The 24,671-nt window shown below is 43.5% G+C and overlaps 1 protein-coding gene and 1 long non-coding RNA gene across 2 annotated transcripts in view; one reads left to right on the top strand and one right to left on the bottom strand.

The window, feature by feature from the left end:
- Nucleotides 1-24,671, top strand: part of FAM171A1 (family with sequence similarity 171 member A1) — a 335,845-nt gene that overhangs the window by 4,280 nt on the left and 306,894 nt on the right. The gene's annotated exons all lie outside the window — the stretch shown is intronic.
- On the bottom strand, nucleotides 1,106-24,381 carry LOC115468332. Its single transcript, XR_003941849.1, has 3 exons — nucleotides 24,228-24,381; nucleotides 15,389-15,394; nucleotides 1,106-1,116 (listed from the first exon to the last, which is right to left on the bottom strand). It is a non-coding gene; the product is annotated as an uncharacterized LOC115468332 (long non-coding RNA).

Here is a 24,671-nt window from a genome sequence, read left to right as displayed (position 1 = left end):
CTGTATTTGTTTTTGCTGGGGAAGCGGCAAGGAGGGGGGGAGGCGAGGCGGTGGGAGGGCGAGCTGAGGTGGTCAGGGGGAGGCGGGTTGGCACTCAAAATGTGCCCCCAAACTCGGGCTGTGGTCCCCTCCCACTGTGAGGTCTGGCTACGCCCATGCTTGAAGATCAGACATAGAGTTTAAGGGCCTTGAAGATCAGACATAGAGTTTTAAATTTAGCTATTCAGAAACTATGTAGCAAACAGAAATTTCCAGACGGCGCTGATAGCAGCAGTTATCATTGGGTGTAGTGGGGAGCAGAAGGACCAGTTATGGGGATTTCAAGAACTTGACATTTAGGATCTCTGGTCTCCCCGGCTTTCAGGCACAGATGGTTTCTAAGGAAAGCACAGAATTACTGTTTACAGTATGCCAAATCTTTGGTGACATATCATCTCTCAACTCTTGGAGACACACCAGTGTGTCCCGACACACTGGTTGAGAACCATTGCTATAAATGAATGGGGTAACAGAATTTCAGACTGGACTGTGTGGGAGCCTGTGCCCTTTGTGATCAGGCATTTACCTCATCTACAGGCCATTATAACAAACTGCTCTGTAGTGTAGTTGTTTGTTTTGTGTTCCGAGATAATGTCTGATGTAGCAAGGATTTTAGTGCACAAAAAAAAAAATTTGCTCAGAGTTGGAATTAAACCACTGTACTGGTCATAATTCAGTAGGCATGGAATGCATGCTAACTACTGCATATGGTCTTATTTCCTTTGCAACGAAATGCACTAAGTTGTAACGCAGTGTTTTACTTTCAGCTTATTATGTGGAACCTTTACATCACCCCTGGAGACTTTTTGTCTCGGAAGTTAAAATAAAAGGTGAAAGTGAAAAGCAGTGTTGTGCAGGTCAGATGACTGCCAGGCAAAAGTACAAAAACCTGGCACCCCAATGTGCCCCATCCCACCCAGGTGGCCTGACAAGTGTCGCTTTTATTTTTCACTTCTGTATTCTGGACGTTTATTCCCCCGTCCCTGATTAGAGAAAAGTGTAAACTGCTTACATTTTTGCAATGTAAGTGGTATAGCAAATAAAATTGAACTTGAACTTGCCCCCAGAGTTTTCTCTCTGGACAGCCTGAGAATCAACAATGCAGACCATGGATGCCATGGAAAGTGCAACCGGACAGAAATCAGACAATTTTCAGTTTCATAAATGACTTGAAAGGTTGCGGGGTAGCTCTGTGAATAACACAGCCAAACAGATATATAAATGTGAAATAAATGGTTTATTTAGCTGAGCCCTGAGACCTGTTACTTCACAGGCCAGGAACATTGGGTGCAAAAGTCTCTGGATCAATAAACAGTTTTGAGCCTCCTTCTCAATTACTGCATAATGTTTTCTCTTGGGAACAGCTTCTGGCTGATGTATGACACCGGGTAGTCTTACCCGTCTAGTTCCTGGACCAGAAGGCCCTGAGTCCAACCTCTGAGGCATTGGTCTGCACAATGAAGGGTTGGTTGAAGTCTGGGCTGATTAATACCGGTTCTGAATAGATAACTCTCTTTAGAGTTTAAAAAGCACCATCCAGCTCTTCAGTCCAGTGTCTTCTCTGGAGCTTTCTTCTGCTATAGACGTGTTAGCAGTTCTGCTTTCTCAGCAATCCCTGGAATAAACTGGCGATAGTAACCAACAATCCTGAGGAAGGCTCGCACTTTCTTCTTTGTCTGGGGTATTGGCACCTGCGTAATGGCCTCTACCTTCCGGATCTGTCCTTTCCCGACTGAATACCCCATCCAAGAAGCAATTTTTGGGATTTGCTGTTAGCCCAGTGATCTGTAGACTATCTAGTACTCCTTCTACTTGGATGAGATGGGTTGTCCAATTCTTACTGCAGATGACAATGTCATCTGAGTAGGCAGCTGTGTAGGTGCCATGTGGTTTTAAGTAGGCAATCCACAAGGTGCTTGAAGGTAGCTAGAGCTCCATGATGGCACCGTGAACTGGAACAAACCCTGGGGTATTGGAAAGGCTGTCTTCTCCTTGGCAGCTGGGGTGAGAGGTACCTGTCAATATCCTTTGGTTAGGTCCAAGGTTGAAATGAATTGAGCTCCTCCTAGCCACTCAATGAGTTCCTCCACCCTTGGCATGGGGTAGGCTTCTAATTTAGAGACAATATTCACCTTCTGAAAATCAGTACAAAACCAGATTCTCCCATCCAGCTTTGGTACCAGCTCAATGAGAGATGACCAATTACTAGTTGATTCTTCAATAACACCCAGTTCTAGCATTTCAACGACCTCTTTCACACACAGCTTGCTGCCAGGCTTCTGGGATTCAATATTGACATTGCTAGACTACCACTCATGGCTTGATGATAAAGTCATGATTTGCAAGGTAGGTTTGGCCCAGCACTCCGGAGAACACATTGACATTCTGGCATACCAATTGCTCTAGGTCAGCCTTTTACAAGACGGAGAGCTGGTTGCCAAATGGAACTAGCAAGGGTATGGATTATGTCAGGATTTCTGGCCCAAAGTTGTCTCTTTGGACTAGGGCTGCAGGGACCCACTTCTTCAATAAATTAGTATAGAAAATCTTCACATTGTCTCTTTTGGGCCACCTTATAATTGACAAGTCCTGTCCTTTCAACCTCTTTATAAGGACTTTGCCATTTGCATAGTAATTTACTTTTGGAGGAGGTAAAGTTGCACGGTATGTTCGTGGGGACGAGGGCCTCCATAGCTCCGATCCCTTCTTTAGAGATCCCAGGCTGGAGGGTGGTTTATGATCCCTCTAGTTGTCCAATCCAGTTTTCTCCCTTTTCCTCCCATGACTTCCAGCCCGCTTTTTCTTTTAATAGCGTTCTGATTCTGGTTGTGCTTGGTAGAAGGCTTCAGCTGCTTCTAAAGCACTCTCAGGGGTCAGCTTAGGGTGCCGCCTTACCCACTTCTTCATAGGGGAAAGGGAAGGGAAATGGGACTTGATATACCGCCTTTCTGAGGTTTTTGCAACTACATTCAAAGCGGTTTACATATATTCAGGTACATATTTTGTACCAGGGGCAATGGAGGCTTAAGTGGTTAAACCCTTAAAGGAACTGCTCCAGGAGGAGAATTCTTGCATTCTCTGGACTTGTATTTCCTTCTGGTTGCAGCCATCTCCAGTCAATCTCCTTGAGTTGGTAGAAGAAACTTCTGGGGGTTTTCTTTCACCTGTATGAACCCCTTACAGAACTGCTGCAGATTAGGCCTCTGGGGTCCAGCCCACCCTCTCCAAAATGGCAGCTTTCACCTCCGCATAGGTGGCTATCCCAGCAGGATTAACATCTTGGAATGCCGTCTGGCTGCTACTGGTCAGTAAATTCCCCAGATGAGCTGTTCATGACGCCTCTGTCGAACCAGCAAAGTGGGTGGTTCTCTTGAAATTGGTGTAGAAGTGGTCCGGGTCGTCTTCCGACACCATTCTCTTTAATACTGGAACCGGAGGGTTGCTTGCTGGCAGGGTGCATAGATACCCCTTCCTGCTTGTCCCTGAGCACTCTGTTGTAGCTCTACCAGCTTCTGCAACTCTTGCTGCTGCATCTGTTGTTTCTGTTGCTTGAAATGTGCCTGCATTGACTGTTGCTGCTGCTGCTTTTGCAGGATCTCATACTGTTGCTGCTGGCCCTCCACCAAGGCCTGGAGTAACTTTTCCATGTTTTTGCTGTATCTTTAGTGGCCAGGACCGCACAGTCCATTGGAAAACAAAAATTAAAACCAGCCTGTGTGGCACTAGCTATACGTCCCCCGCTCCCTAACTAGGGCAGGGCTAACCCCTTTTGCCCAGCGTCCCGGCACAATGGTGTTGATAGGCCCAGCACCCCAGAGGTCACTGGTTCGGCTTCCTTGAACAGTATAAGCTCAGTATCCCACCACTGCCATCACATGTGATACCCTGGGCCAGGGTTGTGGGGTGGCCCTGTGAATAATACAGCCAGACAGGTATATAAATGTGAAATAAATGGTTTATTTAGCTGAGCCCTGAGACCTGTTACTTAACAGGCCAGGCACATCGGGTGCAAAAGTCTCTACGGTTCAATAAATAGTCTTGAGCAGGCCTCTGGCTGGCAGGCCAAACAGTCTGTGGATGGTGGAGCTGCCATTCCCCAAACACAGCCTGTAAGTTCTCAATTCCTCTGAGATCCAGGTCTGGCTTCAGCCAGACCTCAAAGCAAGGCTTGCAAGTCTTAAACAAACAGTAAAATTGGCTTACCTCAGCCAGGTCACAATTAGTACACAGAAAGTGCAGCAGCAGCATCTGCTGGGCTTTTAGTCTTCCAACCCTGGGCCTCCTTAACCTCAGTCAGGCTCTGTCTTGTATACTTACTGGTGTAGTCTCTACCCCTCTTCCCAGCTCACTTCCTTCTGGGCAGGACTAGTGTCCTTAAGGTGACTCAGGCTGTCTATGGGACTGTTCTTTAGGGTGAGGGGCAGAGTTCTATAAACCCCATCACAGGTAATTTTGTAACTGTGTACATAAGTTGAGGAGTAGCCTAGTGGTTAGTGCAGTGGACTTTGATCCTGTGGAACTGAGTTCAATTCCCACTGCAGGTCCTTGTGACTCTGGGCAAGTCACTTAACCCTCCATTGCCCCTGGTACAAAATAAGTACCTGAATATATGTAAACCGCTTTGAATGTAGTTGCAAAAACCTCAGAAAGGCGGTATATCAAGTCCCATTTCCCTATTTGAGATTCTACATGGAATGTTGCTATTATTGGAGATTCTAGATGGAATGTTGCTATTCCACTAGCAACATTCCATGTAGAAGCCTGCCCTTGCAGTGCAGCAACGCGGCTGCGCAGGCTTCTGTTTCTGTGAGTCTGACGTCCTGCACATACGTGCAGGACGTCAGACTCACAGAAACAGAAGCCTGCGCAGCCACACTGCTGATCTGCAAGGACAGGCTTCTACATGGACTGTTGCTAGTGGAGGAGTTAGCCTAGTGGTTAGTGCAGTGGACCTTGAGCCTGGGGAACTGAGTTTGATTCCCACTGCAGCTCCTTGTGACTCTGGGCAAGTCACTTAACCCTCCATTGCCCCTGGTACAAAATAAGTACCTGAATATATGTAAACCGCTTTGAATGTAGTTGCAAAAACCTCAGAAAGGCGGTATATCAAGTCCCATTTCCCTTAATTGACACTTATGTGCCTTAGGAGTGGATTCAGTAAATGGTGCTCACAATTTGTTGCTGAAAAAAATCCAGCGCTGAATGTTATTCTATAACAGGTTTTCCAGGATCGGTGCCCTTTATAGAATAGCATGTAGCACTGGGATCTGCACTGAACTTTGGGCCTGAGAAATTACACCAATTAAATCAGGTGTAAATCCTGGCGCAAAAGTACAGATCGATACTATTCTGTAACACTGCATGCATTTTAAGGGAACACACATGCCCCCTCCCATGGGCACACCCACTTTGCAGACAGAAACACTTAGGCGTTATTCTATAAATGGGCGTGTAAGTGTGTTTTCATGGGGATCCGCTGTTTGGCCCTGTTTCAACGCCTTGCATCTATTAGAATGCTTTTCCATGCTGAATTTTTGATGCAGAAATAGTGCCTAACATTCAGCGCCATACATAGAATTCCCTGTAAGTGCATTAAGCAGTGTTCTGTAAGGGAGTGGAGAGCATGTAAATGTGGGAGGAGCATGGGCAGGACATGGGTGTGTCTCCTACTTATTTGCATACCTTAGAGAATACTTAGGTGCAACAACTTACAACATAAGTGGGTGTGTCTGAATGTGGGTGTGTTGCTGTGGACCCACTGGTATTCTATAATGGAATCTTGGCACCAAGATGCTGTTATAGAATTGGCACTCAATGCATGGCATTGAGGCACCAAATTATAGAATTGTCCCCAAAGCACCATCCCCTGGATTATATATGGCACCTGAAAATCTGTGCGGAAACTGAAGCATATTCTGTAATAATGTGCATAACTTAATGGGTTAACTAGCTAATCAGTGCTACTAATTGGATGTTAACAAGCAATTATCAGCACTAATTGACATTCATTGAGATTTATGTCCACAGCTCACTGTGTTCTATAATGTGGTGTGCCTAAATTCTGTGTCACATAGTTGAAAGAGGGCTGGGCGTGGGCGTTTCTAAAATCTATGTGCATTATTATAGAATACACCCAATCTGCGCCTAACTTAGGCATTGGGATTTACACCAAGTAAAACATGGCCTAAATGGACGTGACTAAATTTAGTTGCGTGGAGAGCCGCTGAGTGTATTCTATGTACCACACAGAAATTTAAGTCTATTCTATAAAATGCAGGCATACTTTAGAGAATACGCTTAGCCATGATTTTTTTCCGTGTGGATTTTTCAGGCGCCAAATATAGAATCTGGCCCTTATGGGCTAATTCTATAAAGTGCACCTGAACAGTTACCTGCTAATTACATGCGTAAATCATTAGAATAATAGCACATATGCATGAATGTACACACACGTGAATAAATGCACAAATTACACCAAAAGCGCTATTCTGTAAACACACATATCTTACATAGCGTGTATTTTACAGATAGGTGTACACATGGCAGCTCTGGGCAGAGCATGGGCGGGACTTGAATTTATGCACATAACTTACAGAATACTACAAGTTTATGTGCATATCTCTGGTGTTTAGGTACAAGCACTTACACCAGCTCTATGGCTGGAGTAAGTGCTTGTGCCCAAAATTATAGGCATGTATTATTGCTGATCCACTAGTATTCTATAAAGGAAAGTTTGCATCTACATTCCTGTATAGAATAAGCCCCTACCAGGCACCCTCTAGACTTCTGTTTCCAGAATTACCAATTTCTGCAGGACTCTGCTTTCTATTTGGAGTGGTTATGTTCTATCCTAGCATTTTCCTTTGTTTCTTGACTTTTGATAGTGTTTACTTTCTTTTAAATGCAGATTTCAGTATGCGGTTCCCATTTTTACACAGAGTTCTTTTTATGCATCTCATTAATTTATTGCTATCAGTTTCAATCTTTAGCGATATATAGAACATCAATATATTCACCGGTTCTTTATATATAACTTCCTCTTATGATTAACAAATCTTTTAAACTTCACTTATCTTTTTCAAGCTTGTTTTGTTTGTCGGACCCAGGGGATCAGCTGCCCGACATGCATGTTTCGCCCAAACCTGGGCTGTCTCAAGGACACTTCCCTACAATATATAAACCAGAAGGTTACTATTTCCCCCGACATCAGCAGTAAACCTACGCCTAGGAAATACTATTTTAGATATATAAATTTATCCGACTCACCCTGTAGTCTTCCCAGCGCCAGCTCAGCAAAAGTAAATCATCAGCCAAGATGGCGGTAGCGTTTTTTCGGATCAATTAAAAATCAGCTGTTAGATGACGTTTTTAACCCCGCCCCCCCATGGCATTCCACCGGCAGCCATAGAACTATCCTACATTGCTGCCGGTGGTAGGAGGAACATAGTATCAAATCAGAGAAGCCCACTCAATCTCTGCATCCCCTGGGTCCGACAAACAAAACAAGCTTGAAAAAGATAAGTGAAGTTTAAAAGATTTGTTAATCGTAAGAGGAAGTTATATATAAAGAACCGGTGAAGACGTTGATGTTCTATATATCGCTAAAGATTGAAACTGATAGCGATTGACATCACTGAGGTTCTGGGGAAATCTATATGATAAAATCTGAAGATATAAAGATATAAAGTTCTAAATGTTTTGACTGGGAGTGATAAGAAGTTTGAGTATATGCTAACTGAACTGTGACTGGATATCAAGAATTTGTAGTTTGATAGTTGTGAGGATCCAGTTTAAAAACTATTGATTTGCCTCAATATTTAGTCTCATTAATTTATTGCATCCAGTGTTCTGTGTAAATTTAATACAAATTTTTAGTGCATTATTACACTGGCTTCCTGGGATCCAAATGTCTTTCTTAGTTTTTCATTTGCAAGAAAAAAAAAAGAAAGAAAGAAAGAAAAAGAGCTGATGCAGTATGATTTTTATAGCTGTATCCATAAATTGATATAATGAAATTCAGCTTCAGTGGTGTCCTGGCTTATGCAGTCTTGTGGTAAAACAGCTTGGTTCTGCCTTTCTTTGAGACACTCTTGTGTTCTAACACGCCCAGCTGTATGTCACAAGTTGTTTTCCCACATGTAAATTGTAACAGTGATATAGAATCACATGTGCTACATTAGTGGTCTCCTGGCATAATAGTATTTTAGAAGTGGTTAGAGGTGTTTGAAACATTAATCCTGCGGCTTCTCGCTGGGCGGGGCTACAGACTATATAAGGGAATCACTCCCTTATATGGTCTGTAGCCCCGCCCAGCGCATCCCAGGATGCACTGGGCAGGACGGGGCGCCGCCATTTTGCGGCGGCGTCAACCCAAGGAAGAGGAGGGAGGCAGGCTTTCTCCCTCCTCCAACTAAGGTAGGGGGGCTGGGAGGGGGTTGTCTTTTATGCTGGACTACCAGGGATTGGTCAGACAACGCTGGGGGGGAGTTGGGGTGGGCTGGAGGTCTGCCGGACCTCCAGCCCCCCCCCCGTCGCTCGCTGGGTGGGAGGGTGGGAGGGGGCTTGGCCGGCAGTCATTAGACCATCAGGGACCATTTTCTGGGGGTTTGGGCGGGCTGGAGACCCACCAGATCTGCAGCCCTCCCTGAACCTGAGGGTGGGATCGTCGGGGGGACCGGAGGTCCGCCGGACCTCCTGCCCCCTGTTGGCAGGTTTGCTTTGGGGGGGAACGGGGGCCTGCCAGCATGCAACTGCATGCTGGACAGGGCTCACCATTCCTCCCCAATGATCTGCAAACCCTAACGCCAGCTCAGACATGGCACAGGGTTTGCCGCGGCCAGCGACCCAAATTTATACCTGGGGCAATGGAGGTACAAATTCTTGGAGGAAAAGTCTATAAACTGTTATTGAGATGGACATGGGGGAAGCCATTGCTTGCCTTGGGATTGGTAGTGTGGAATGGTGCTACTACTTGTGTTTCTGCCAGGTACTTGTGACCTGGATTGGCAATTGCTGGAAGCAGGATACTGGTCTGGATGGACCATTGATCTGACCCAGTATGGCTGTTCTATGGGTAAATTTAACCTGTATATTGGGGTAGGGTTGAGGTGGAGAGGGTACTAATGTACATACATTTAGATTTCCAAAAACATAACATAGTAACATAGTAGATGACGGCAGAAAAAGACCTGCACGGTCCACCCAGTCTGCCCAACAAGATAAACTCACATGTGCCATTTTTTGTGTATACCTTACCTTGATTTGTACCTGTCTTTTTCAGGGCACAGACCGTATAAGTCTGCCCAGCACTATCCCCGCCTCCCAACCACCTGCCCCACCTCCCACCACCGGCTCTGGCACAGATCGTATAAGTCTGCCCAGCACTATCCCCACCTCCCAACCACCAGCCCTGCCTCCCACCACCGGCTAAGCTTCTGGGGATCCCTTCCTTCTGAGGAGGATTCCTTTATGTTTATCCCACGAATGTTTGAATTCCGTTATCGTTTTCCTCTCCACCACCTCCTGCGGGAGGGCATTCCAAGCATCCACCACTCTCTCCGTGAAAAAAAAAAGTATGCATTTAGTTTTTCATGTGAAAATTACCTATACAAACTACAGATGCACCTCTTGTGTGTGTACTTTTTTCCTGAGTCAGTTTCCTAAGGGAAGTGTTTCCCTTTTTAAAACTGATATAAGGTCTTCTGGTAAAAAGACCCACAGACTTTACATGCAGGCATACTGTTTGAAAGCTGGCCTCTAAATAAGAGTAATTGTGAACAGTTCACAATCTTAATTGACTATTGTTGCGATGCCAAGAAAGCAAAACGGTTGCTTAAATTTAAAAGCCTTGCTATGTAAATCATGAAATGGGCAGATATAATAACCAACTTCAGCAATTGTTTTAGTGTTCACCACAGAAAAGGGAGCGAGAAGGACCACAGAGTTGGAAGGGGCATGGCTGGTAATAGAACTGATGCTGTGGCATTTTCAGTAGAGAGGGTTTGTGCAGACCTGAGATTGAACAGAGACAGGGGCCATGTGGGATGCATCCTTGGAAAAATGGCAAAGTTTCTTGAATCCAGAGAGATGTGGGATCCAGGACAGAGTGGATTTGCCAAAGAAAGATAGTGGTGGACAAATAGGACCAATTTTATTGGTTTACCTGAGCAGAGATTTAAATTTTGGGGCATGTGGCAAAAGCAAACCGAGCAGCCAAAGGTATTGCCCCTGCTTTAGAGGTGTCCTGCCGCTTACCTGAAGCCTATGTGAGAGCGAGAAGGGCGCCTGAAGGGAAGTCTTTGCACCAACCTAGACTGCAGCATGCATGTAAAAAAATTAATGTGCTTAATCTTTACAGGTTACAAAGTGGGTTTTTTCAGCATTTATTTGGAAGTTAAACATAATATTGAAGGTAATGAATAAAAATAAACCCAAAACACAAAAAGAAGATAAGTTGATACCTTTTATATTGAACTAACTTAGTACATTTTTTGACTTGCTATTGAAGGCAGTACCTTTTGTCTTCGGGTCAGAAATGAGGAAAAGATGACAAATATGAGAACATATAAGTGAAACATATAAGCATTTCAATGACAGTCTCATGGGAAAAGGTAGAGGCATAGGCGCCGACTCCGTGGGTGCTGTGGGTGTTCGAGCACCCCCAGTATTTTAACTCGCGTCGCCTTCCTGCCACTCAGAACTTAAAACTCATCTTATCTCGATCCCGGCAGCAGTGAAAGGCGAGCAAGCTCGTCTTTAGCCTTCCCTTCTCTCTCAGCTCTGGTCCCGCCCTCATTTCCTGTTTCCGCGAAGGCGGGACCAGAGCTGAGAGAGAAGGGAAGGCTGAAGCCAAGCCTGCTTGCCTTTCACTGCTGCCGGGATCGAGGTAAGATGAGTTTTAAGTTCTGGGCGGCAGGAAGGCGAGGACGGAGGACTGTTGTGGGAGAAAAGGTTGGGTTGGGGTTGGAACTGGCACTCGGAGGAGGGGGGCCTGGAACTCGGAGGAGAGGAGAGGGGGGCCTGGAACTCGGAGGAGGGGGGAGAGAGGGGGGGAGAGGAGAGGGGGAGGAGATGGGGGAGGGGGAAATGCACCACCTGTAAAAAAAAAAAATTCATCACCCCCAATCATTTTGAAATGTTGGCTCCTATGGGTAGAGGTGGGGTGGGGGTGGGGGTAAGAAACAGGGAGAGATGGATGGATGATCAGAGGGTTACACAGCAGTATAATTTTATAGTTTACAATTAGGGCTGCATTTCGATGAAAAATGTTTAATTGTGTGATTTAAAGGATTGATAATCTCCTCTCCTACTCTCAGATCCAACATATCTACTCTCTTCCTTCTCTTCCTCTCATCTTCCTCCAGGTCCATTATCTATCTCTCTCTTTCATGGGGTCCAACATCTCTTCCTCTCTCTCCCCTTCCACCTTTCCTCCCATTGTTCAGCACCTCCCCCTCCCTCCCTCCCCTTAACTCAGTGTCCATTATCTCTCTTCCTTCCCATTGTCCAATATCTCTCCCCCTCTCCCCATCCCTTTTTCATTGGGATTCACCTATGCCAGTAATATACACCAAGGCTTTTGTCAGTTTTTGTCATGAGTAGTGACACAAACTTAGGGCCCTGTTTACTAAGGTGCGCTAGGGTTTTTAGCGTGTGCTAAAAATTTGTGCATGCTAAAAACGCTAGTATGCCTCTAGCGCGGATTAGTAAACAGGGCCCTTGGTGTTGAGCATCCTGAAGCTCTTCTCATAGCAACTGGAACTCGTCACTTCTGCCATAGCTTCCACCGGTGGCCCCTCCAGTTCTGTTTAGTGTCTGCAGATCACTCCCCTCCCCCCACCTAGGGTTTGGCATCAGCCCCCTTCTCAATCCCCCCTCCACCCACCTATCTGCTTTAAAGGTTGTCTTCTATCAGTTTCTGGCAGCAGCAGCAGCAATGCACAGATGCTGCTTGTGGCTGGCACCAAAGTTTTCCCTGTGACCTGGCCCACCCACTCTGTCTTCACTTCCTGTTGCTGCATGGACAGAAGGGGTCAGAGGGAAAGCTTCAGAGCAGGCCGCATGCAGCATCTTGTTAAGGACTAATAGAAGATCACCTCTAAGGTAGACCTGGAGGGAATTGAGAGAGGGGGTATTCAAATGTGGACGGAGTGGGCTATAAATATTTTAAATAAAAAATAAATAATAAAAAAATGGGGGGGGGGGGGGGGGAGAAGATTCCGGATTGCGCCAAGGACTGGGGTTTGGAGTGAAAGAGAGAGGGAGAGATGTTGGGAGGAGACAGGAAACGCTGCAGTGTGATTAATTTTATTAAGCCACGATTCATTTTTTTAATTGTGACAAAAACGATGTTTTAATTGTAAATAGGACTGCATGTAAATCGCAGTTAATGCTGCAATGTGATAGGACTTTGGAAACACAGATCTTTGTTAATTCCTGTCAAGTGGGTTTCAAAATGAAAGACTTCAAAGGTCTTATATTCCTGGATTGTTTTAACATTTCCTTTCAGTATTCTAACCGTAAAGTCATTCATGCAGTGGCCCTGATCTTGCAAAGTGCTCTCCCAGAGTTGGCAAGAATGGCAGTTTGAAACTGTTCATTTTAAATGCGGTAACCATGCAGACACGACTCTGTGCAGATTTAGTTCTGTACCGGAAGATGAACATACCAGAGGAAGGACAGTGTTGACTGAACAGCATGAAGTGGTATTTGGCACATGCAAAGGGATTTTCCTCAGACCTTGCCAGTTGTTTATGCACCGCACAGACTCCACTGTTGGGGTTTACCACAGAGAAATATGCCTGCTATAAATTTCCTTTTCCTTAACACTGCTAATTCTCCCTGGGCTGGATTCCAGGCTTGACAGAATCTGTAGCAGCACTAGGGGAAAGTTTAATTGGAATAGCTTGCAAGCCTTTATAAACTTTTATAAAAATCATTGAAAATCCCAGTGCGTGTGATGAGATGATTTGAAGTGGAAAAGAACTTCGTAAAGGTGTCTGGAGAGTGCTTTCAAAGTACAGCTACGTGTGTGTGTGTTTTGCTTTTATTTTAAAATTTGATTTCCTAAAAAGCTCTCTGTAGGTTTTAGTGGTTAACTGATTTATAATTCTTATTTTTTCTCAAGATAGCCAATTCAGTGGCATAAAGTTACCTGATTCTGTGTACTTAGGGGTCCTTTTACATAGGCACTCTGAAAAATGGCTTGGGGTAGTGTAGGCGCAGGTTTTGGGTGCATGCCAATCCATTTTTCAGCGCGCCTGTGAAAAAGGTCTTTTTTTGGGCCTTAAATGGATGTGAGGCAAAATCAAAATTGCCGCGCATCCATTTTGGGTCTGAGACCTTACCGCCAGCCATTGACCTAGTGGTAAAGAATTCTGGCGGTAATGACCCACACGCGTCAAATGCCACTTGGCGCGCATCCATTAAGCGTGTCCGAAAAGAAAAAAATATTTTTCAGACGTGCGTATTGGACGCACGCCAAAAATGAAATTACTGCAAGAGCTACACAGTAGTTGGGCAGTAACTCCATTTTCATGTGCGTTGAGTTCGCATAGACGCTAATGCGGCTTAGTAAAAGGACCCCTAAGGGACCTGTTTACTAAAGCGTGGTGAGTTTTTAGCAGTTATTGTTTTAAAATTAATGCACAGTAAATTCAAAGGCTGTGTGGTAATTGTGCCCCCTGCAGTTACTGCATAGAGAAGTTTATTCGTGGCTTGTTGAGAAATCATTAACTGCATCTACATGAACTACACAAGCGACAGCCTGTGCTAATTACCATACTACAACTGCAATATTTATTTATGTATTTTATTTATTTATTGGGATTTATTAACCACCTTTATGAAGAGATTCACCCAAGGTGGTATGTAGCAGGTACATAAAACTTATAATTTCGTTAACAGCCTAACAATAGTTAAAAGACCAAATATAAACATAAATACAATAAATCAGGTAAACTTGAAAACAGCAAATTGACACCTAATAATAAGACTACCATGAAACAGTATCAAAAATATACACATTTAATAGCACTGAAATTCAAATAACAAAGATATAATGTCAGTATAGTACTAATGAAAGACCTAATAAACACACATTAGAACATTCAAATAACATTACTATGATACTAATGCTTTTCTACGATACAGCTTACCATATAGCTAACTGGCCAAGTACAGATATATAGATGGGGACAGATGGGTGGCTAAACGCAAGGAACATTCTTTGTACAGTTAAAACAAGATATAAGGAACTGATCTAAGTTACAGTGTGTACATAGCAAGCTAGTCCAGGTGCAGAAGGGGTGTATAGTCAGTCACCCTATATATATTAAAGGCTTGGGAGAAGAGCCATTCTTTCACTTGCTTCCTGGCAGTCTCAAGTTATACGTACCCCCTCTGGGAGTAAATTCCAGAGCGTGGGGGCTACTCCTGAGAAGGTTCACTGGTGGGTATCACATCGTACAATTTCTTATGATGAGGAGAGAGATAGTGAAAATCCGTGAAAAGATCTTAGGGGGTCTTTTACTAAAGATTAGCTCGAGTTATCTGCAGCAGGATCCATAGGATTAAATTGGGCCTGCTGCAGATAACTCGAGCTAATCTTTAGTACAGGACCCCCTTAGAGATCTCAAAAGTGTGTAAAGGGCTAACTGAGGGGCTCTTTTACTAAGCTGCGTAAGCGTCTATGCGTGCCCAACGCGTGCCAAAATTGAGTTATTGCCCAGTTACCGCGTGCTCTTGGAGTAATTTCATTTTTAGCGTGTGTCTTATACGCACGTACGAAATGTTTCAGACGTGCGTATTGGACACATGCCAATTACCGCCCGATTACTGCATGAGACTTTACCGCTAGGTCAATGGCTGGCGGTAAGGTCTCAGACACAAAATGGATGCGCAGCAATTTTCATTTTGCCGCACGTCCATTTTCGGCAAAAATTTTAAAAATGCATTTTTTGCAGGTGCGCTGAAAAATGATTCTACACGCACCCAAAACACATGCTTACACTACCACAGGCCATTTTTCAGCACACCTTAGTAAATGAACCCCTTATTCTTTAAGTACTTTGGCTCATTTTGTCTGATGGCCTTGAAAATCAAACAGAGAATATACAGTCCACGCCCAGTCTCTTCCATTATTCTGCCCAATTCCTCTCTAAGGGACTCTTTTACAGAGTGGCGGGCTTACTGCTCGCTCTTTTGGGACTACTGCTGGCCCAATGTGTCCGCCGGCGGTAGTCTCGTCTCGAACGTGCGCCATTTCTGGGGGGAAAAAGAAAGCCCCCAGAAATGGTTCGCGTGGCGATAACCCATGGTAATTGGGCATCACCGCATGCTGCCTGGTTACCGCAAGCTTAGTGCGGGAGCCCTTATCGCCACCTCAGTGGGTGGCGGTAAGGGCTCCCCATCGCATGACCATGCTTTAAGAGTTCTCTTACCGCATGGCCATGTGAGCCTGGGGTCTTTTTACCTGCTGTGGTAAAAAGGACCCTGGAAAGAACGGCCCCCACCTCCAGCACAGGACCCTTTTTCCCACAGCATGGTAAAAGGACCCCTAAGCTTCTAGCACAGGATTTTTAATGCAAGGTTGTTTTAGTGCATGGTGTACATTTAGGGGGGAATTCTATAAATTCGGTGTCTCTGATAAATGTATGCACTGTAACTTAGATTTAAATTGTAAGCGAGTTCGGACCTCATTGGGAATAAGAAGGCTAAAAGTGTTATTTTAGATTACATTAGAAAAAATCAACGCTAAGCGCTTTTCGATAAAGGGTGCACAATTTACAGAATAGCATTAGAGCAGACTCCCATACCCAACTCCAGGTGTAAATCCTGATGCGTAGGTTGGGTGCAAATCCCCCATATTCTATAGCACTGTGCAGAACCTTTTGGAACGCCCCCTGCTGTGGGTCCTCAGAGTTATAGAATAGCATTCAGCCAGATATGCGTGCAAATCCTAATTGGTGCCAGTTAACATTGTTACCCCCCCCCCCCCCCCCCGATTATTGCTTGTTAATAGCTTGTTATCCAATTAAGTCACATGTGCATCTTGATTGGCACCCAAATTTGGACACCTTATTTATTTATTTAATTATCATATTTATATCCTGCTCCATCCAAAGTTCCGGGCGGGTTGCAAAAAAACGTACACAATATTTAAACAATACAACATCTCATTTTCCTGCTTACAGTCAAACATACTAAGGGCCCTGTTTATTAAGCTGCACTAGAGGCACATTAGCGTTTTCAGCATGCGTTGTGTAGGCACCCTCATTCCTGTGGGTGCCTGCAAAGTGCATGCTAATTTTGTGCACGTGCTGAAAACGCTAGTGCATCTTAGTAAACAGGGCCCTAAATATCATAAACAAATCAAACTTAGTCAAAAACCAGCAGCGAAAATCAAGTATAGAATCTGGGGCACAGTAAATTGTTGGCTGTTGCTGCTGAGTCTGGAGAGCAGCACGCTGTGTGAACAAGCATGGCTTTGTGAAATGCCATGATGGTCAGAAAGTTTTTAAAGCTAGAATACCAAAACAAGGACCTTGTCGAGATCCTGAACAGCATTTGGAAGCTAAGTATGGATTAAAAGACCTGTAGAACAGAAAAAGCAAAGAGATTTTTAGAACTATATTTGCTTCAGCTGATGATCGAGGGGTAAAAGGGGCACTCAGGGAAGACAAGGGCATAGCACTACTACTACTATTTAGCATTTCTATAGCGCTACAAGGCGTACGCAGTGCTGCACAAACATATAAGAAAGACAGTCCCTGCTCAAAGAGCTTACAATCTAATAGACAAAAATAAAGTAAGCAAATCAAATCAATTAATGTGTACAGGAAGGAAGAGAGGAGGATAGGTGGAGGCGAGTGGTTACAAGTGGTAACAAGTCAAAAGCAATGTTAAAGAGGTGGGCTTTCAGTCTAGATTTAAAGGTGGCCAAGGATGGGGCAAGACGTAGGGGCTCAGGAAGTTTATTCCAGGCGTAGGGTGCAGCGAGACAGAAGACGCAAAGTCTGGAGTTGGCAGTAGTGGAGAAGGGAACAGATAAGAAGGATTTATCCATGGAGCGGAGTGCACGGGAAGGGGTGTAGGGAAGGACGAGTGTGGAGAGATACTGGGGAGCAGCAGAGTGAGTACATTTATAGGTTAGTAGAAGAAGTTTGAACAGGATGCAAAAACGGATAGGGAGCCAGTGAAGGGTCTTGAGGAGAGGGGTAGTATGAGTAAAGCGAACCTGCCGGAAGATGAGACGGGCAGCAGAGTTTTAGGTCTTCACTGTGGAATATGTGGGAGAGATACCGGTGCCAGAAATGGTATTCAGTGCTGACGAGTCAGAGAAACTGACTCAAATCTATGTAAACCTGGAAGAGTAATGGGGCAATTGTAACGAAGAGTAGCAAATCACCAGGACTGGATGTTGTACATCCCAGAGTATTGACAGAATTGAAAAATGAATTTACTATTGTTAGTAATGTGAAATTTATCCTTAAAATCAAGCATGGTACCCGAAGATTGGAGTGTGGCCAATGTAATGCCGATTTTTAAAAAGGGTTCCAGAGCTGATCTGAGAAATTACAGACCAGTGAGCCTGACATCGGTGCCGGGCAAAATGGTAAAGACTATTATAAAGAACATATACATAAGCATGGATTAATGAGGTAAAGCTAACATGGATTAAGTGAAGGGAAATCTTACCTCACCAATCTACTACATTTCTTTGAAGGGGTGAACAAACATGTGGATAAAGGTGAGCCGGTCGATATTGTGTATCTGGATCTTCAAAAGGTATTTCACAAAATACCTCATGAAGACTGCAGAGGAAATTGGAAAGTCATGGAATAGGAGGAAGTGTTCTATTGTGGATTAAAAACTGGTTAAAGGATAGAAAATAGAGAGTAGGATTAAATGGTCAGTATTCTCAATGGAGAAGGGTTGATAGGGTTGATAGTGGGGTTCTACAGAGTTTTGTGCTGGGACTGTTGCTTTTTAACATATTTATAAATGATCTAGATATAGAAATAACTAGTGAGGTAATTACATTTGCCAACGATACAAAGTTATTCAAAGTTGTTAAATCCCAAGAGGATTGTGAAAAATTACAAGACAACCTTACGAGACTGGGAGACTGGGCATCCAAATGGCAGATGACATTTAATTTGAGCAAGTGCAAAGTGATGCATGTGGGAAAGAGGAACCCAAACTATAGCTATGTGATGTAAGGTTCCACATTTGGAGTCACCAACTAGGAAAAGGATCTAGGAGCCATCGTTGACAATATCTTGAATCCCTTTGTTGAGTGTGCTGCGGCAGCAAAGAAAGCAAATATAATGTTAGGTATTATTAGGAAAGGAATGGAAAACAAAAATGAGGATGTCATAAAGTCTTTGTATCGCTCCTTGGTGTGACCGCACCTCAGATATTGTGTGCAATTCTGGTCACCGCATCTCAAAAAAGATATAGTGGAATTAGAAAAGGTACAGAGAAGGGCGATGAAAAAGATAAAGGGGATGGGATGACTTCCCTATGAGGAAAGGGTAAAGCGGCTAGGGCTCTTCAGCTTGGAGAAAAGACAGCTGAGGGGAGATATGATAGAGATCTATAAAATAGTGAGTGGAGTTGAACGAGTACACGTGAATCACTTGTTTACTCTTTTCAAAAATACTAGGACTAGGGGGCATGCAATGAAGCTACAAAGTAGTAAATTTAAAATGAATTGGAGAAAATATTTCTTCATTCATCGTGTAATTAAACTCTGGAATGTGTTGCCAGAGAATATGGTAAAAGCAGTTAGTTTAATGGGTTTAAAAAAGGTTTGGATATCTTCCTAAAGGAAAAGTCCATAGATCATTATTAAAATGGACTTGGGAAAATCCACTGCTTATTTCTAGGATAAGCAGCATAAAATATATTGTACTGTTTTGGAATCTTGCCAGGTACTTGTAACCTGGATTGGCCACTGTTGGAAACAGGATGCTGGGCTTGATGGACCTTCGGTCTATCCCAGTATGGCAACACTTATGTACTTATATAAATCCTATTCCATGCAAGTATGGCTTTAGGACAAAAATATAAAACTTCAAACTAGTATTTTTTAAACAACTTTGCAGGAAGTATTCCAGAGGGTCTAGGAAAAGATTTAATCTCCTATTATAATTTTCAATTTTTTTTCTATCTTTCTATAGAGGAAAATCTTGTCTTTAACTGCAGTAGATTGTCAAGAACTTTTATCTCATCTCTTAACTGATAGAACTGAGAAGCACAGTCCATTTTCATTTTGTCCACTACAGATGTCAGTGTGGAAATTTTTAAGGATAAAGCCTTTACCTCTGCTGTGGACTCCACTACAGAGGTGTTCAAATGCTGCAGGCTTCTCCAGTTATGTTCCAGAGCCACCCCCTTGGAGAGCTCTGAGAAAAAACTCGGGCCCAATGGTCAACTCATCGGTAGGCTACTTCACCAAAGCAAGTGCTGTATGGGAACTCTTCTGAATTGCTAATCCAATTATTTTCTCATTGCTTTTATAATTCTACTAGAATTCAGGACAATTTATTATTGAGGTACTCAGCTTTTCAAAACAAAAGGTTCAAGCCCCAGATTGATTCTATGTTTTCTTTTCGTGCTGTTGCTGAGTGGAATTCTCTACCAGTTTTCTTCCGTTTAGAATCGAATTATATGCGGTTACGCAAGAAGTTGAAGACTTCTCTATTTGATAAATTTTAAATTTTCATTGTTTTCTCCTAATTTGTTCTTCCTGCTTTTGTGCAGTTTCTTATATTGTAAACCACCTTGAACCTCTTAGTGGGATTTGTGCGGTATGTAAGATGCAGTTTAGATTGGATTAGAAGGAATGACTTATGATCCCAGATAAGGAGGTGTATTGTGATAGAAAGCTGTATGTACTAATATTAAGAATTTGAATTTAATTCCATATGGGATAAGTAACCAGTGGTAACCCAGACCTGAGTATGCCACTTCTACATCCTACCCAGGCCAAGCCAGTCCCATTGGATAGGGGGTTGCAAATCAGTGCGCCAAGCCAGTACCCAGGGTGGTGGCAGGTCTTTTGTGTTGTATATCTAGACCTTCTTAATTCAGGATCTGTAGCTAAGGCTAAAATGGTCTCTGCTTTTCTCTGATGTCTTTGGAAAACATCCTATAAGATGCTTTTTGAATTGTATTTTTTTTTAGACAGCAGAATGTGAAAATGCACGAGGGTATAAAGACTTCTTTATAAAGATTTCCAGGGGTATGTTTATCGAACCGCAGTGCCCATTAGCATATGTTATTACTATATAAGCCCCATTGCAAAGAGCGAAAGTGGCACTGTATAATGTGGGATATGGTTAAATATACCCATAGGTATCTAAATCTAGGCAGAGGAATTGCATTCAATTGTAAATGTAGTCCCAAATGTAGATGAATTTTTGGTGCTTTCTAAGCTCAGCTGAAAATCTGCCTCAGTATAGGCACTCAGCATTTTTTGAAAACTGATTCCCCAGTGTGTTTAACATCATTTTTTTTCCACTTTTACAAAACGCTTTCTTTTCCCATCACTTATTGAATGATGTTTACAGAATAACTCAAAAGTTGAATTTTCATTTACATTTTATATATATATATATACAGTTGTATGAAATAGTTTTCCCTCCCTCCTGATTTCCCTTATGATAGCAAATATGTCTTACTTAGGGCCTCTTTTACTAAGGCGTGCTAGCATTTTTAGTGCGTACTAAACAATAGCGACATCCATAGGAATATATGGATATTGCTAACATTTAGTGCCCCCTAAATATTAGTGCAAGCTAAAAACGCTAGCGTGCTTTAGTAAAAGACTCCCTGAATGATTTATGATATTTAAACAATTAGACAAAGGGAACACGAGTAAGCACATAGCGTACCAGCTGATATTTAGCCTGCGGCAGTCAGTATTTTGTAAAATGCTAACTGCTGTGGGCAGATTTAACTCCAAATAGTCAGTGTCGGGGCCATGTCTGGTGACCAGCATTGAATATCCAGAGCTAAATGAAGATAAGGAAAGCCGAATCCCCCCTCCCCAGTGATTCCACTTCCCTCCCCCTAATCCTGTACAGATATCGAGCCCCCACCCCATAAGCCTCCTCTTAAATACCTGGTGGTCCAAGAGGGTTGTGTGGGCAGGAGCAATGCCCACTCGCTCCTGCCCAACATGGCAACTACCCCAAGGCTTTCACTAGAGGTTGTGGCAGCCATTTTACACTAGCTGCTGTGATGAGCATGAGCGAGTGGGCATCGCTTCTGCTCGTATTACCCCACTGGATTACCATGTATTTAAAAGTAGGTGTAGGTGGGATGGCTCGATTGGGCCTTACATATGTGCAGGGTGGGAGAGAGGGGGATTGGGGGCATGGGAGAGGAAGGAGCAGCAGGAAAACACTACTGCTGCAACCCAGAAGCTAACCGGACACCAGCTAATGTTATACTGGTGCCCAGTTAGTTTTGCAGCTAAAGTTAGGACAGCCTTTTTGCTGTCCTTAGTTGCTTACCACTTACCTAACCGGTTAGTGGTCTGAATATGACCACATACCAGTTAGATCTGGCTCCTCCCATTCTCTACCCATGGACCTCCCTGACACTAACCGGACAGTGCAGGGGAAATATGATAGAGGTCTATAAAATAATGAGTGGAGTGGAAAGGGTAGACGTGAATCGATTGTTTACTCTTTCAAAAAATACTAGGACTAGGAGGCACGCAATGAAGCTACAAAATAGTACATTTAAAACGAATAGGAGAAAATATTTCTTCACTCAACATGCAATTAAACTTTGGAATTTGTTGCCAGAGAATGTAGTAAAAGCAGTTAGCTTAGTGGGGTTTAAAAAAAGGTTTGTATAACTTCCTAAAGGAAAAGCCCATAGACCATTATTAAAATGGACTTCGGTAAAAACCACTGCTTATTTCTAGGATAAGCAGCATAAAATGTATTGTACTTTTTTGGGATCTTGCCAGGTATTTGTGACCTGTATTAGTAACTGTTGGAAACAGGATGCTGTGCTTCATGGACCTTCCAGCATGGCGATACTTATGTCTGTGGTGAATTTCACAGTTCTGTCTGGTTACGTGCCACTGAATATCACCACTTAGGTGGTCAGAAGTGATTTAACCAGTCAGGATCCTCTCCTGCCCTTTTAAATCACTTTGAATATCAGGCAAACAGTTTTTAAATGATTACTTCATTTATTTAAGGAACAAAGATGCACCTTTACTAACCTGTGTTAGGAAATGGGCTTAGTGTGTCTTAACACGGGACTTTCCCATACGCTAAGCCCATTTCTAATGCAACAGTATTTTAGCCATTTTCCCCTTTTTTTCAGGTTATGCACTAATGTTCACATTGGCATGCACTACCTGAAAAAAATTAAGGCAAAAACACTTACTGCCTCCCATTTAGGAGGCGCTAAGTGCTCCCATATTGTCTGTGATTTCCAGTTAACATGAGCTAATCAGAGCACGTTAGCAGGATAACACTTCAATGTCCATTCAATGCCCATGTCATGCCCCCTCCCAGTTAAAAAAAAAAAGAACGCACAATTAGCATTTGCTAAGAGGCAAACTAACCGCAAAATTCTTTCACCTGTTTTGCAGTTGGCCATTTTTCCCTCGTTAAGCATCCATATCGCCCTGTGAAAAAGTAACTGCCCCTAAACTTAATAACTGGTTGCACTACCTTTAGCATCTATAATTGCAACCAAATTCTTCTTATAATTTGATTTGTGTCTTTCACGTCGCTGTGAAGAATCTTAGCCCACTCTTCTTTGCAGAACTGATTTAATTGAGACATAGGTTTTGGGATAATACACTGAGTAAAACACGAGTTATAAATAATGGAGTTTCATATAAAAGTTTATTGTTAATAGTTATGCAACTGCACAGTAATTATACATGTACACATTATAAATATAGGAGAAGACAAGAAGGAAGGGATAGGGGAGAAAAGTTTGGAAAACATTGATGATGGACGTTTCAGGTTTAGTAATGTGTACTAGACTTCGCTGTTATACGATTTATATTGACTGAGATGGAATTGTATACCATGTGACCTCATCAATAAAAAATTGTTGAAACATAATTGAGACATAGGTTTTTGTTTTGTTACATTTGTACCCCGCGCTTTCCCACTCATGGCAGGCTCAATGTGGCTTACATGGGGCAATGGAGGGTTAAGTGACTTGCCCAGAGTCACAAGGAGCTGTCTGTGCCTGAAGGGGGAAATCGAACTCAGTTCCTCAGAACCAAAGTCCACCACCCTAACCACTAGGCCACTCCTCATTTGTTTCAGGTCCTGCCACAGCATCTCTATTGGGTTTAAGTCAGGACTTTGACTAGGCCAATCCAAAACTAACCCCCCTGTTTACAAAGCTGGCCAGCATTGTTGACACAGCCCATTCAGAGTAAATGGGCTGTGTCAGCAGTACTGCACTGCCAGCCGCTAGCACAGTTTAGTAAACAGGGGGATAAGTTTGTTTCTCCTCAGCCATTCAGATGTAGGCTTGCTTTTGTGTTTTGGATCATTGTCTTGTTATATCACCCAGTTATTCTTCAGCTAACGGACAGATGATGGGACATTCTCCTTAAGAGTTTTCTAGTACCATGCAGAATTCATAGTTCCTTCAATATTGGCAAGTTTTCCAGGTCCTGAGGCAGCAAAGTATTTCTTCACCATCACACTACCACCCCCATGTTTGACTGTTGGCTTGATGTTCTTACTGTGGGATACTGTATTTGCCCTACGCCCATGGTTTTTTTTAAGGGGGTACTGAATACCGGCACTTTTTCCATTGTCTGCTAAAATTGACCCATTGACCCCAAGTTTTAATGAAAGAGTTGAGGCTCTACATACCAATTCTGTCTGGTCATAGATTCTGTGACTGGTTGCAGGGGGTCAGGCTATTGTGAGGTGGGCCCCTTAGTGATCACCCTACCCCTGAAGGGTGGCTTAGCATTTAAGTACTGGCACCTTTTTTGCTAGAAAAAATGCACTTCCTACGCCAAACATAGTGGGACCTGTGTTATCCACTTGGATAGCAGTGGGTTTTGCCTTGATACTCTCCCATGAGTCCCATTTTCCCAGTCTTTCTTATGAGTCATGAACACTGACCTTAGCTGGGGAGCGGGGGTGGGGGGGGGGGGAGAGAGACACACAGAGGACCAGATGATCAGAAGCCCTGTGCTGTTCCAAACAGCCCTCTAAAATTAGCGCTGGAGCAGCATGGGGCATTAACGCCCCTATAATTGGAGCTAATAGTATGCAAATTTAGGCACACTATTAGCTCTGATCATAGAGGTACTTCTGCGGGAAGATTGTGCCTGGGTATGCGTCCAAAGTACAGTCCACCCGCAGAAGTTGTTTGACAGATCTGGGCTATCAAAAAAAAAAAAAAGCCTGGACCTGTCAAACAGCAGAAGAGGTTTGACAGGTCCGGGGTTTTCTCCCGGACAAGTCAAACCTAAGCCCGCCCCCCCCAAAACACTTAAAAAAAGGCCCCAGTGATCTAGTGGGACCGCTAGCACTCCCTACCCACCCAACATTGACGAAACCAGCCTGGTGGTTTAGTGGGACAGCTGGACTCCCACCCACCTTCCCACCCAACAT

This window comes from Microcaecilia unicolor, chromosome 1 (assembly GCF_901765095.1).
Source record: "Microcaecilia unicolor chromosome 1, aMicUni1.1, whole genome shotgun sequence".
NCBI classification, from domain to species: domain Eukaryota; kingdom Metazoa; phylum Chordata; class Amphibia; order Gymnophiona; family Siphonopidae; genus Microcaecilia; species Microcaecilia unicolor.
This window is presented reverse-complemented; position numbering and strand designations above follow the sequence as displayed.